Below are 16,158 nucleotides of genomic sequence, written 5' to 3'. Positions count from 1 at the left end.
TTCATTGAGCTGGGATGTCTACCATTTAAGATAGCTAATTTCCAGCCTGTGCACACTCCCTAGTAGATGGAGACATGCACAAGTGTGGTCATACAGACCTGGTTATTATTATTTCCAAAGCAGTACTTGATGTAAGCCTTCCCCTCACAGATACAGAGGTCGTGTGCTTGCATATGTAGGACATGTATACATTTTTGAAGGCCAACGTTGTGTCCATGTTCAGCTGCTTTAGGGTTGTATAACTGTTGTGACGTCAAGGTTGGACAAATGGCATGGTACAGATGGTGTTGTATGTGACTGTCTCCTGTTCTGGTACCATGCGAAGGCCAAATACCATGGGTATTTGGGTTGGTGTGTTGTGTGTGTTTTGATTGGTATGTTGACTTACAGACAAGTAGGCCATTGTCCATCTGGAACCACTAATTGATGGTGGAGTGCCGGAATATGAATGCATCATGGACGCCGCAGGGATACTTGGCTGAGATGTTCATGAAGAGCCCATGGTGGTCCACATTGGCCTGCACATTAATCAAATGGGTGTGCTTGCGGTTCTTGTAGAGATGTCCTGTGTCAGCACGTGGCCTCTCTCCAAGGTTCTTCGGCTCTCACACTGAGTTTGCTTTTAAGGATGACTCTGGGCTACAGAGAGATAGATTGAATCTGCTTGACTTCAGACAGGAACTAGACGTCAGTTGCCTGTCTCCCGTTTGGGTAGAGAATCTCTTTCTCGCAGTTGACCGGAGTCATCAACTTGCAGACCCGAGAAAGATGAAGCTGAATATAGGCCCTACCGCCTTGTCCATACGGTGATGAATTTTGACTTTTATGCTTTGCTTTGAAGTTATGCGGCGCTCCGAGCGCCATATTTTTAACTATGGTGGTCGTGCCGCTGTGGGACCACCAGCATCGCCAGGATCAGAGATCCTGGTGGTCTGGTGGTTGTGGCGGTCCAGCACTGCCCTGGCGATCATGACCTCGTTCTCCGCCAGCCATTTCACGATCGTAGCACCATGATGAAAAGGCTGGTGGAGAATGGGTGCAGAGGGTCAAGGGGGGCCCCTGCACTGCCCATGCACTTGGCATGGGCAGTGCAGGGGTCCCCTTGGCCAGCACCCTGCATCCTACAGCAGGTTTCCACCCACTGACCTAGTGGAAAACTCTTAATAGGCCTGGGGTGGGGTGAGGTAGGCAGTATGGCAGCAACCTCCCCGTCGGAAGTTTGGCGGGCGGTCTAAACCATTCACCAAACTTGTAATGAGGCCCTATGTGTCAACAGTATTGGTTGATAAATGAGAAGGCATGCAGCACTGCTATTCACGAGCATTTCCCAGGGAAAATACAAAAGTGCCCCCTATTCCCTGGGAGAATACTCTCACGGCGTGGGGATCATTTTGTTGTTTTTGTTTTTCACAAGCACAGTCCTGCCTTGGAGTTTGAGTCTGGAAAATAGAAACTGGAAGGTTGGGTGATGGCCTCATAGCAGATGGTGGCCGTCCAACAAACATTAAGTACATTGAAAGGAAACACCATCATAGTGGTTCCTTTCAGTGCACAAAAATGACTGTTGGACCAGCAGTCATCTCTAAATTTGGCAGATGGATCATGTTTGGAATGCCAGAGATAATGTCCTCAGTCACCCCGATGGACACTACTCCACCTGCCAAACTCTGAACCATGGGCTAAGTTTTTTCCACTTTATGAGGAGTCCAATACATACTGTGCTGTATTTGTGTTGTGCCAAAACCACTTGTACATTACCACTTACCTTAGCAATATCTTCGGGGTGTGGCCACGCAAGATGACAGACAGGACGCGTGCCTCAGAGCCTCCCGATCGACCCCATTACATCCTTCATGATTCTGACGACTATGGGCTCTCTCGGCACTGAAAACTAAAATTTCCCTTGTACTGCAGCCGCCTGCATACAGGTCGGATCAGGTGCTTGCCGAACACCCATTAAAACAGCAACCACAATGGCGGTAATGGTGCAGACTTCATCAGAGGATGGACGTACCCTGGGCAGCTTGGTAGGGAGGCTCTCCCTCGCCATCGAAGAACTGGGCAGCTGAGGAGGTGGACTCATCCCCAGGTCGGAAAAAGTGGAGGGTGGCCGAGTGTGGCTGCAGGGCTGGTGTGACACATCAGAGCCAGCTGAGCCTATTATGGTTTGCACACGGTCTGCAAGCCGCATGGAGACTGGAATCATTGCGGGCCGACGGAGTGGGACAGGTGGAGGCATTGGAGGCTCTGGTTCTTGGCAGCAGTGGTGAGGAAGGAGCGGTAGGTGGCGAACCTAATAAGGGGGAGGCACTGGCTGAATCAAGTGCTCCCCAGTGATGGTGGTGGCAGTAGCACTGGCCATGGGGGCACCGCTTCGCAAACAGTGACCTGCGGGAAGGAAGAACTGGCCACGTGGTGTAGGCATATACCAAGACCAATGATTGGGGGCTGCTTAGCCATGACAGGTCCGCGAGTGGCTACCACACAGGAGCTGACTGAACCACTAAATGCATTGCAGATTGATGAGGAGGATTGACCTGGCTGGAGTACATGGGGAAGAATAAACAACAAGGGACCCCCCAGGGTAATACAATGTGCTACCAATGCCTCAGTTGCAGAGCGCCACACACCATACCACTGGTCAGATGGGTCAGAACATTGACCAGGAGGCTCGGGATCCCTCGAGGGCGGAGTTGTTACAGGCCAAACAGGGCTCCAGGCAGGTGCTGGAAAACAAGATCGAAACTGTGGCCATAGAGATCAATCTCCTGTGCACTGACCGCCTCAAAGTATCTGATAAAGTTCGCATTGCGGAAGGATCCATTGAGAAACCACAGATGGAGGTGGCCACTTTGAAGAAGCACATGGTTGCGGCAGAGGCAAGGGTGGAAGATGCTGAAGGGCGCGCCTGCCGTAACAACGTACGGTTGCTGGGATTCCCTGAACTGGCAGAGGGGGCACGAACCAAACAATTTGTGGAAGCCTGGATCAGAGACACCTTGAAGCCTGAGGGACTCCCTCCTATGTTTGCTGTGGAGAAGGCCCCGCCACGGGCTATCATTGCTTGTATGTTGAATTACAAGGATAGTGATAGTGTACTGAAAGTGGCCAGGGACATGGACAATGACATGTTTGAGATTCAAAAGATCTCGATTTATCCGGACAACACAACTAAAGAGCAGGCGCCCCGAAAAACTTGTTAAAAGCCAAAGGCAAGCTCCGATCCATGGACCTACGATTTATGCTACTGTATCCGTCCAGACTGAATATTATCTCAAGGGTTATGGCACGCTTCTTTGAAAAACCCAAGGATGTGTGGCACTGGTTGGAAATGTGGGACAAAACATCAGAGGAACATAATTCAGCATGGAGAAATTGATCACGTAGACAGACAGTGGGGGCAAGGAAAGGCCAGGGTGTTGAAGGCGTCTTGGAGACAGCTGCTCGCCAAACACCTGAGAGGACCAATAGTGGCACAGTAGATATTCAGGCAGATGGAACCATGGTGCTGGCTACTTCGGGTCAGCGAGGTGATGTGAGAGCCCCTTCATCGATGCAAGGAGAGACGGTAGATGAAGACATGTTATTCTGCACCTGACTAAATAACATCTTTTGAATGTTCCCTCTGTCTCACAGGTAGTTGGACTAAGTCAGTGATAGGCACGTAGAGTTCAGGCAATAAACAAAGTGGTGGATAAATACCTACAGGAACTTGGTATAGACAGTCCGGTTAACCATTGTAATATACCCCCTAATGAAGGCATATATTGTAAGGGGGTCGAACAGGGGCAGGTAGCCTCTCTATTTCATAGGCACCGGTTGAGGGGGTTGGGTAGGCTGAGAGTCCTGTCAGCAAGAAATAATTAGATTTGCAGGAGAAATGGTGATGTTATACTGTATGTCTGGGGAGGGAGGAATGTTTATAGTCACTAAGGTTCAAGGGGCTTTGTTTATTGTTGTTGTGGTGCACGTATTAAACAGCTGGATAACAGCAGACGTTCGGGCCTAGTGACAGCATTTGCTGAGAATATAGCAGTGGAGGAGAGAGGCAGGCTGGGGCAGCACTATGTTCGTGGCTGAGAAATTTAATATAATAACATGGAACGTCAGAAGGCCTAGGGAACACACTAAACGGTATAGAGTTCTTTCCTTTCTCAAATGGCACAAAGTCCAAATTGCATGCCTGCAGGAGACACATTTAGAAGTGGAGGAAGCACAGCAGCTATATAGGAAATGGAGGGGACAGCTGTACCCTGCCTCATCTCCACCATATGCCAGAGGGGTGGTCATATGGGTGGCACCTGGGGTCCCGTTCAAACATACTTATAGTGTAGCAGATATGAAGGGTAGGTATGTCTTCCTTCAGGGTGTATTGAATGGGGAAGAGATTACACTCCTAAATTCATATCCCCAAACAATGACGACTATGGGTTCTTTGTAAGATTTCAGGGCTTATTCTTGGACAGTGTAGGGACCCCATAATCTGGACTGGGGATTGTAATTGCATGCTGGAAGGGGAGAGGAATAGGCATCCCCCTAGGGGTGGCACCAAGCCCCAGATTACAGGTGAATTAAAACAGGCAATGGAGAGTCTAGGCCTACTAGATGGGTGGTGTCTGTTACATCCAGATTGCAGAGAATACTCATGTCGCTCTGAAACACATAACACATACAGTCAACTGGATCGATTTCTGATGGGTGGATTAGATTATGTTCGAATAGAAGTGGTACTACATATGGCGAAGTTCCTATCGTACCATGCCCCAGTCTTGCTGACCCTGGCCTGGAGCAAGAGGATGGGTGGGACGCAGACCTGGTGTATGCCATCAGACTTGTTAACACACTGCCTGCAGGTCCGAACTGGGAACTGCAATAGCCTACTGCATGTCTATAAACTGGGGAACGATAGACACTAGGGCGATGGAGTGGGTAGCTCTTAGGGCGGTGGTCAGGGTGGAGTGCATAGGTATGATCTGCGGGGCATGTACGAAACTTGAAAACAAAAGAGGACAGGTTTGCTGAACTCCAGAGGAAGATGTGTGCGGGTAGATCTTAGCGGCTCATAGAGAAGTTCATACGCTTTGGGATACGCTGGATAAATCAGGCCTTAAGTTGTATCGCCAACTGTTACATAAGGAAGGAGATAAATCAGGTAGATTACTGGCTGAGAGGGAGATAAACCCTAACCTGACCCTGCACAGGGTCAACTTTTAAACTGGAGGCATGACGTCTTACTGGTGTTGCAAGACCACTTTAAGGCAGTGTACAAGGCGGGTGGCAGGTAGGTGAGAGTGGACTGGAGTAATTCCTGGCTCGGGTGAGGCTCCCTCGATTACAACCGGAGGCTGCCTAAAAACTATAGGAGGACATCTCTCTGGAGGAAGTGAGCACAGCCATTAAGGCACTCACTAAATCCAAGGTGCTGGGCAGTGATGGTTTCCCGGTGGAGTTTTATAGGGACTCTGCGCCTACACTGGGGGACAAACTGTTGGAGGTCTACCAAGAGGCAAGGCAGAAGGGCGTTCTTGGGCAGACTATGAGAGAAGGGGTGGTGTGCTTAATGCTGAAGCCTGGGGGGGACTCACAAGATCCTCCCACATACAGGTTTCTCACCATGCTTAACACTGATCTTAAAATACTATGTAAGATATTAGCTGCAAGGTTGGTTGGGGTGATTCAAAAATTGGTCTATGAAAACCAGAGTGGCTTCATCCCGATGCGCAGCACCACACACAATCTCTGCAGGTTGATGCATGTATTACATGCTACGCTTGAGGGGGAGGTGAGAAAGTCTTGGGGGGTCATTACAACCCTGGCGGTCGGAGACCGCCAGGGGTAATGTGGCGTCCGTACCGCCAACAGGCTGGCGGTACGGAGACCCGTATTACGACCGCAGCGGTAGCGCCGCGGTCGCACCGCCGGGGCCGGCGGTTTCCCGCCGTTTTAGCCCCGGCGGTGATAATCCGCCAGGGCAGCGCTGCAAGCAGCAGTCTGCATAGCAGACAGTGAAAAGCGCAACGAGTGCTGCTGCACCCATCGCACGGCCGCAACACCGCTGGCTCCATTAGGAGCCGGCTCCTATGTTGCGGCCGCATCCCCGCTGGGTTGGCGGGCCTAAACTAGGTTTGCGCCCGCCGGCCCAGCGGGGATGTTGTAATGGGGTCCGCGGGAGTGCGGCTGCATTGGCTCCGCACGGCAGTTACCGCCAAGCTTGTAATGACCCCCTTGGTTTCTTTAGATCTCGAAAAGGCATTTGACATGGTAGAGTGGGCCGTTTGAATGGAAGTGCTGTGGGGTCTGAGGTTCGGTCCCAATTTTTGCTCATGGTACGCCTCCTGCACGCGTCCATTTCAGTACACATTAAAGTAGGTGGGGAGACTACAGGTGCCTGGCCGGTGGGGCACGGTACTAGATAGGGTTGTCCTCTCTCGCCCCTCTTGTTTGCCTCAGCAATTGAGACACTTGCATTGTTACTAAGGGTGGAATTGACAGCATGGGGATCAGGCTATGCAAAACAACTCATGTTGTCTTGCTATATGCGGATGACGCGTTGGTTTATCTACAAACGCCCTGGGAGTCAGTGCCTCTCCTGATGCAGTTACTGGGGGATTTTGGCGAGGTCTCCAGCCTTCAGTTCAACAAGCATAAGTCGCTATTGTTCCCATTAGGTGACTTGGTGGGGGCACAAAGAATGAAACTCCCAGATGTGGGGCTTCGCTGGGAGTTAGAGGGCTTCAGACATCTGGGGATCTGGGTGACGCACACTGAGGCAAAACACGAGCAACAAAATGTAGACAGGGCGCTAAAGGGGCTAGAGGGCTCAGTTAAAATCTATAAGAGGCTCCCACTCTTAGTGATGGGCAAAGTGGTAGTGGCTAAAATGAATTTCCTCCTTCGCTGTCTATACCTTGTATAAAACTCCCTATTTCCCCTGGGTGACTGGTTCTCCCAAAAATTAAATAGTCTACTAATTCCACTCAAATGGACAGACAGACACAGCCATGTAGCGCTAGCCATATTAAATATTAAAAAATGAAAAGTGTAACGAGGGAAATATGATTGAGCTTCCCTGTGGCTCCCTGCAGCTCTGAGGTTCTGGATGGTCTCCTCAGTTGGGGAGAAAGGAGACACTTAATCACTCTCTTCTACAGAGCCCTTCGATCTGACATGATATCATGCGGGTAGCCCGCACAGCAGGCTTGGGAGAGGGAAATGGGTACATCTATAATGGATTGAGACTGGGTAAGAGCATTGGGCCTGATCCGCACTGTGTCCTGTAACAATAGGTTTAAACTACTGCATTTTCACTATCTACATCGTACATATATCACTCCAGAAAGACTAAATAAACTAGACCCCACCAGGCTGGCCACTTTCCCACGCTGTGGAGAGGCTGAAGCTACTTTTCTGCACATGGCGTGGGGTTGTGCGTCAGCCCAGGCATACTGGGGCAAGTTGTGAGATGTATCGAGTTGGCCATAGAAATGCATGTCCCCTTGATACCCCTTGTCTGTCTCCTGGGAGCGGTGGGGTGTCCCAAAAGGCGCAGTATGCACTGTTGAATGGCCCAGTTAGTCTTATTACTGGCAAAGACGAGAGTGGCCATAGGTTGGATGAGCACAAGGGTCCCGCTGTTTACAGAATGGCTTCGAGACATGTTGTAATGGGGTACAGCTGAGGAGTCACACATAAAAGTATCACGCACAGAGGAGAGGGCGGCCACAGCAATCCAACTCTGGGCCTACTTGTTGGGTAGCTTCCCAGAGGATAACACGACATTGAGGGAGAGCTCTGAAGGGTAGGGATGATGATTTAACGGGTTAGTGGCCTGCTCTAAGTTAATCGATAGATGTGAGGGAAGTGAATTACCCTGAAATGTTATATATGTTATGATGGCCAATGACTTGGGCAGTACCAATGACTGGATACTACCCCGGATTATGTTGATGTTTTTCTCCGTGGACCGACTGCTGTTGCTTGATGTCTTAAATACTTGTATTGCCTACTGAACAATAATTGCTAATGGTTATATAATATGAGGAATTCTGGTGACCTATGGTTTAAAACTAATAAAACTGTTTAAAAAAAAAAAACTTAGCAATATTTTGTAGACATGGATGTTGTTTTTCGGAGATTGCAGCATTCAATTAAGTTTCTCAGTCACCTGGCATCAAAATAATTTTAAATAGCTTTTGGTCATATCAAGCCGAATGTTTTCCCTTTAATAGCCAGAGGTACTTTTTCTCTAATTATACATCCTTTAAACCCTCGGATGCCTTGGACGTGCTGGGCTCGCCCTCCGCCACGGTTGCCGTGTGCCAAGGATGAGCCCAGCTCGTCCTGCACCCGGGCCCACGGGGGGAGTGCTAGGCCATTTCTGGCCCCTTTGGAGGCAGATCGGCCTATTTTTATTAGCTCAAACTGCCCCCAAGGGGGGCAGTAACCACTAAGCTCCGGGGATTATTTTTTTTGCCAATATTACGCAAGGGGAGCAACCTCTTAGGCAAGGGTCGCTCCCCTGGGGGGCACATTTATTTTAGGCCATTTCTGCTCCAATTGGGGGCAGATCAGCCTATTTCTATTAGGCTGATCTGCCCCCGGGAGGCAAAAACCACTTAGGCATCAGGGATTGGTGTGTGTGTATGTGTGTGTTTTGTTTGGGGGGGCAGCCCCATGGGCAAGGGTCGCTCTCCATGGGAGCACATTACTGTTGGCCATATCTGCCCCCTTTGGGGGCAGATCAGCCTATTTTTGGAAGGCCCATCTGCCCCTAACGGGGACAGAAAGCCCACCAGGGAAGATTGACCAGGGAAGATTTTTTTTTCCAACTAAATGGGGCCAAAGTTGTTCTGCCAGGCAGATGGGGCAATTACCACTGATCCACACCCCGGGGAAGGGGGAGAAAGTCTACTAGATTCCAGGAAATTAAAAAAAAAATAGTGTGGGGGTGGCTACCAACCAGTATGGGCATGGTTATGCCCACACCCCAACTGAAGATGGTAACATTCTTTCAGCTCTCCCCCGCACTAAAACATCTTAATTCATGGCAAGCAAGAGGACATTCGATTATTTTGAGTTTTGGTTTTACATTTGGGCCTTGAGAGCTTGGCTAACTCTCAAAATCATCCCACTTGGAATGGTGAGGGCTGCACATTTTGGACTTTGGGACGCTGCCATGTAGAAAAATCCACAAGACCTAGACACATCTGAAAACTAAACATCTGGGTGCGTCCAGGGTGGTGTGCTTCACATGCACTCTGCACCCTTTTCTTACCCACAATGCCCTGCATACCTCCAACTTTGCTGGAAATCACACATTTTTTCCACATTTTTGTGATGGAACCTTCCGGAATCCACAAAGTTCCTACCACTCAGCATTGTCTCATCTATACCGATAAAAATGTTGCCCCACTTGTCAGCCTAAAAATGTTTTTTTTTTAAATGCCCTTTTGGACCCGCTTTGCTTCCCCCTCAGTGGGGTATCATTTTTACCGGGAGACGGAGAGGAACGTTGGGTGGTAGGAAATTTGTCCCGGTACGAAGAGCCCACACAGAAATGTGGGAAAAATGTGATATTTTTAGCTAACTTTGAGGTTTGCTGAGGATTCTGGGGGATCCAAGCAAGTCACATCTCCCTGGATTCCCTCGGGTGTCTAGTTTTCAGAAATGTTTGGATTTTGTAGGTTTCCCTACATGGCTGCTGAGCCCAGGACCAAAATCGCAGGTTCCCCCCTCCCGCAAAAACAGGTAGTATAGTATTTGATCATTTTGATGTGTCCACATAGTGTTTTGGGGCATTTCCTCTCTCGGGCACTAGGCCTACCCACACAAGTGAGGTATCATTTTTATCAGTAGACTTGGGGGAATGCTGGGTGGAAGGACATTCGGGGCTCCTCTCAGATCCCAGAACTTTCTGTCACCAAAATGTGAGGAAAAAGTGTTTTTATAGCCACATTTTGAGGATTGCAAAGGATTCTGGATAACAGAATCTGGTGAGATCCCCACAAGTCACCCCATCTTGGATTCCCCTAGGTGTCTAGTTTTCATAAATGCACAGGTTTGGTATGTTTCCCTAGCTGCCTGCTGAGCTAGAGGTCAAAATCCACAGCTTGCCACTTTGCAAAAAACAGCTCTGTTTTCTTTGGGAAAATGGGATGCGTCCGCGTTGTGTTTTGGGGCATGTCCTGTCACAGGCGCTAGGCCTACGCACACAAGTGAGGTACCATTTTCACCAGTAGACATGAGGGAATGCTGGGTGGAAAGAAATTTGTGGCTCCTCAGATTCCAGACCTTTCTGTCACTAAAATGTGATGAAAAAGTGTGTTTTTGGCCAAATTCTGAGGTTTGCAAAGGATTCTTGGTAAGAGAACCTGGTGAGAGCCCCACAAGTCACCCCATCTTGAATTCCCCTAGGTGTCTACTTTTCAAAAATGTGCAGGTTTGGTAGGTTTCCCTAGGTGCCGGCTGAGCTAGAGGCCAAAATCCACATATAGGCACTTCGCTAAAAGCAGGACTGGTTTCTTTGGGAAAATGTGATGTGTCCACGTTGTGTTTTGGGGCATTTCCTACCAGAGGCGCTAGGTCTACACACACAAGTGAGGTACCATTTTTATCGGGAGACTTGGGGAACAATGGGTGAAAGGACATTTGTGGGTCCTCTCAGATTCCAGACCTTTCTGTCACCGAAATGTGAGGAAAAAGTTTTTTTTCAGCCAAATTTTGAGGTTTGCAAATGATTCTGGGTAACAGAGCCTGATGAGAGCCCCACAAGTCACCCCATCCTGGATTCCCCTAGGTGTCTAGTTTTCAAAATGAACAGGTTTTGTAGGTGTCCCTAGGTGCCGGCTGAGCTAGTAGCCAAAATCTACAGCTAGGCACTTTGCAAAAAAACCCGTTAGATTTCAATGTAAAATGTGATGTGTCCATGTTGCGTTCCCTGTCGCGAGCATTAGGCCTACCCACGCAAGTGAGGTACCATTTGTATCGGGAGACTTGGGGGAACACAGAATAGCAAAACAAGTCTTATAGCCCCTTGTCTTTCTCTATATTTTTTCCTCCCAAATGTAAGACATTGTGTACAAAAGAAGTCTATTTGAGAAATGCCCTGTAATTCACATGCTAGTGTTGGAGTGTGTTTTTTAAAAGCAATATTAATATGAAAAGCTTGCAATATATTGTGTGATGAAGCTGCATAGAAAACGTGTTAACAGAAAAATAATGCACGCGTTTGAAATGTGCCCACGGGGAGTGGCTACCAATGTATATAAAAACTAATAAAAAGCTTGTTAATTCTGAATTTGTTATGCAATAATGTTTTGAATTTGTATTAGCGTATCATAATTAGAGTTATGTATTAAGAAGTTGCTTATTAAAATTAGAAGGCTTTAGCTTAGCAAGGGTCTGGGCCTAGCTGTCTGGTCTCATATTAAACTGCATTTTCTAACGTGCAATGTGCTGTTTTCTTGAAGGACAAGAAGCTGTACTTTTCCAGAAGTTATGTGTGTGTAGCCATAGTCAATTCTTTCTCATGAGAACAGATTTGCTTAAGGAGACGTTCTTGCTGGATGCAACAGTGTAATTCGTAACAAATGCAAGGTTAACTGTAGTAGGAGAAAACAAACAATGGAGACACTGACTGGAGCGCAGACTGTAACTTTTCCTGACATTCCAACCGATGAAGACGTCAATAACATGGACCAATCCGTGACATGAAAACAGTGGTTTGTGGAAACTTCTGGCAAGATGCTTGAAGAATTTTTGGACAGAGATAACGATGCACCAATTATTGTCCAAAGAGAAGTTAAGGGCTAATTAGACAAGTTGTGATTTAATGGCGTGACTCAAGAAGAAACAGAGACTTCTCTCACCCACGGACACATTTTCTCATACACTCTTGCTCACTTTCCAGAGGGCTTGCCACTATTCCTTTAGGCCCATATTTACACTTTTTTAGCGCCACATTTTAGTCATTTATTGACACAAAAGAGGCGCAAACTTGCAAAATACAATTGTATTTTGTAAGTTTGCGCCGTTTTTGCGTCAAAAAGCAGCGCAAAAGTGGCCACTAAGTAAGTATAAATATGGGCCTTAGTGTTTTGTTCTGATACTCTAAATCATCCTCTACCCATTCTCGCCTGATACTTACTTCTTCTTCATATGAGGGAAGATCCTATTCCTTAGCTATGCTATATCAAGACTTTGCCCCATCCTATCTCTGCTGATGGTGAATTGACTGATGTCCTGAGGACGAAGACTGACGCTGTTTGCTGATCTGTTGGATTGGTAACTATCTGATGCAAAATTGTAATTGTCTGTTTACCTTTTCTTTCTAGGTACCAACTGCTATTTTGATAGAGGCCATAGTTTAGATGTTTTCCAAATTCGTGTTTTCTAAAATGTTTTGCATGAAGCCCAACATGCTAATGCTAATTTGAGGTTAGTTAAGGCGTTCACAATTATCCGGTGCAAATAGACAAATTACTTGCTTTGTTGAATCACGCATTACTGAGACTTTGCTGAATTGCTTCATATTAATGATGTGCCTAATTACTAAATGAATATTCTCTATGCATTTATTAATTGCGTTCTAATTGCTAATTAGAAGAGTTCTAATGAGGTTTATTGCTAATGGGGTTAACAGAGATGACATTAGATTGTAATCAATAGGGAAATAAATATTCTAACACTTAACTAACTTGTTGTGGTTATTCGTGACTGAAAGGTCATGGTGTGTTCATTTATTGATTCTTATTAAATGTTATTGATTAGCTTGTTGATTAGTTACTGTGAATATTGATTGGGTTATTGATCTATTGATTTGTGATGCCAAAAAGACATCTCGTACTGGGAAGTCCCCGAACGTGGTCCAAAGGTTCATCCACCTTAACACGTCTCCTTGTAAGTTTACTTATTAAGGCTCTGACGCGCTAACACTAGTATGGGCACCCCAGAATTCAGAGATGTGCAAATAACCACTGCTTCTCAACACCTTATATTGTGCCCATTTTGGAAATACAGAGGTTTTCTTTGTACCTATTTTTCACTCTTTATATTTCAGCAAATGAATTTCTGTAAATCCGGTATAGAATGAAAACCCATTGCAAGGTGCAGCTTATTTATTGGCTCTGGCTACCTAGGGTTCTTGATGAACCTACAAGCCCTATATATCCCGCAACCAGAGGAGTCCAGCAGACGTAACTGTATATTGATTTGAAAAATCTGACAATGCAGGAAAAAGTTACAGAGTAAAACGTGGAGAAAAATGGCAGTTTTGTTTTACCTCAATTTCAATATTTTTTTATTTCAGCTGTTATTTTCTGCAGGAAACCCTTGTAGGATCTACACAAATGACCCCTTGCTGAATTCAGTCTAAATTTTTCAGAAATGTTTAGCTTCCTGGGATCCAGCATTGGTTTCACACCCATTTATGTCACTAACTCGAAAGGAGGCTGAAAGCATAAAAATGGGGTATGTCGCAGTAAAATGTCAAAATTGTGTTGAAAAATTTAGTTTTCTGATTCAAGTCTACCTGTTCCTGAAAGCTGGGAAGCTGGTAATTTTAGCACCACAAACCCTTTGTTGATGGCATTTTCAGGGAAAAAACACAAGGCTTCTTCTGAGGTCTTTTTTCCCATTTTTTGAAAAAAAACAAAATGTTTGCTGTATTTTGGCTAATTTCTTGGTCTCCTTCAGGGGAACCCACAAACTCTGGGTACCTCTAGAATCCCTAGGATATTGGAAAAAAGGATGCAAATTTGGCATGGGTAGCTTATGTGGACAAAAAGTTATGAGGGCCTAAGCGCAAACTGCCCCAAGTGGTCAAAAGAATGCCTGCCACCTGAGGGGGGAAAGGCCTGGCTGCGAAGGGGTTAAAAGATACGTCAGACATAACAAATCTTGCCAATTAGACTGCAATAAATGACTGAAACTCTGTCCAGTGGTTCCAAATCCTTCTTTTTCCAAATAGATTCACACAGCCTCCTTATTATCAAATTTAGCATAGATAAATAAATGCCATGCACCAATATGTCTACAAATGGATCTACATAAGCCCCCAGCTCATCTAGAACCATTAGCACCAGACCCTGGATTTTTTTATGCTATTTCATCTTCTTCACATTCTCTTATTCCATTGACCCGGGGTTGTTTAGGACCAGCAAACATTTGGGAAAAGCTCCATCTTACCACACAACTTGCACATGGCATGTCTTACTGAACAATCCTCACCTCTTTCCTATGTTTTTACTTTAAAAATATTTGGCTTCCCTTCTTTTTTATCTATTCTTTTTGCCACCACTAATCGTTTCACTCCTTTCTGTAACTATTAAAACGTAACTACAGTTCTTGTTACTCCAAATAAAATGCCCTTTTTTGTGCTGTCACCCACCTCCCCACATTTTGCTAGATTTCATTGCTGGTGGATGGGCTCTGAACACTGGGGCACCACCGCACAGTGCCCAGTGTATGTGCTCTGACCCTTAAAACATGTAGAATTGGCTAATCCTTGATTGGCCTATTTAACTTATCAGTAAGTCCCTTGTATATGGCATCTTGTATTCTGCAGCGGTTATTGTGCCACCATTAAGATGCCAATGTGAATTATGGCCTTGGGCTGCCACAGCAGTCTAGCATGCTAGTTTTAAAACTGCCATTTAAACCGTTAAGCTCACCCTGTTACCAGGACTAAAATCTTCCTTTTCAAGACTTACAAGTCACCCTTAAGGTAGGTCATAAACACCCATAGGACAGACTGCGTAGTATTTAAAAAGGAGGACATGTGTTCTCAAGTTTTACTTGTCCTGGCAATAAAAAATCCCCAAAGTTGTTTTTCACTCTGCGAGGCTGGCTTTCCCATTGGGAAGCACTGAGTACATAATAACACTTTGTAATGTATAGCTTCGTTTTGGGAATAGCTATAACCATGGTTCAACCACTCAAAATAATAGAAATTTAAAATCCATTCTGATAGTCAAGTAGGATTCTAAATTACTATTTTTATAATGCAACTTTCATAAAGTAGGCATTTTTTCCTGCCTAAAGCCTCCAGTAGCTTTTTCAGAGTTAAATGTTAATAGTCACCTTGCAGCCTGCTGAGAGGTATGAACAGCTATCAGGAAAGTAAACACCTTGGCTGGGACGAGGTGTGACTTTCTCCTGGGAGGGTGACCTGGGGGATGTGCTCTCCAATTGTACAACCTTCAGCAAGATATCTATTGTCACAGGTAGCAGTAACTCACACCTAGACCTGCCCCTGCCATTGCCAAAGGAGCCAGAGAGAAACCAATCCCAGGGGAAGGGGCACCTGTTTTAGAACTGGATTGCAGGGGGAGCTTATCATTTCCCTAGCCACACCTCAAGAGTGTGCCCAGAGCTCTGACAAGGGAAAGAAAGTGCCCTGCTCTGGCATGTTTGGCAGAGCAGGGCACTGTGGGATTACTTAGGGCCAACTCACCAGGGAAAGTTGTTGAAGTGGGTAGGGAACTTTTTTCCCTTAATGGACTGGGAATTTCCCCCACCCACAAACTAATCCAATCCCAGACATTAAAGTGTCACCCTTGTTTACCTTTTTGAGAACATTTCTGGACCTGTGGAACACAGAAGAATGACTGCACCTGCTGAACCCTGGAATTCAGTAAGAGGACTGCACCTACTGTGGAGATAAATCCCAAGTGATGAATGTGCTCCGACTTGTACCCATGACTGAAAAGTGGCCTCTAAAGGCTAGCTGGCTAGACTCTTGTTAAGCTCCAGGAAAAAGCCCAAGATTCTGTTGAACCTAGCTGACCAGTTCCAACTGGATTTTCCCAGGACTCAGCAAGTGCCTTCTGGGAGACTGAATCCTAACCTCCAAGTGGTGCCCAAAAGGTCCTGGACCCTTGGCTGATGAAGATTTGACTCTCTCCTCATCAAGAGCTGCAAAGTTGGACACTTCCTAAAAGCTGTTTCCAAAAAGAACCAAAGGCTACAACTGCACTGTCACCGAGCTATAATCGCATACGTCACATTGCCAATCAGATTCAACTTAAAATCTTCCCGGTCACAGACTACACCTACTCTGAACTTTCTTGCTGTCAACGCCTTGAGCTCAAACTTCACACCAACGCCGAGCCTCCCACTGAAGTCTTGCATTCTAGACAGTTGACAACAACCTCTTTTTTA

Source organism: Pleurodeles waltl, chromosome 7 (genome assembly GCF_031143425.1).
Source record: "Pleurodeles waltl isolate 20211129_DDA chromosome 7, aPleWal1.hap1.20221129, whole genome shotgun sequence".
Classification (NCBI taxonomy): domain Eukaryota; kingdom Metazoa; phylum Chordata; class Amphibia; order Caudata; family Salamandridae; genus Pleurodeles; species Pleurodeles waltl.
Note: the sequence above shows the minus strand (reverse complement) of the source record.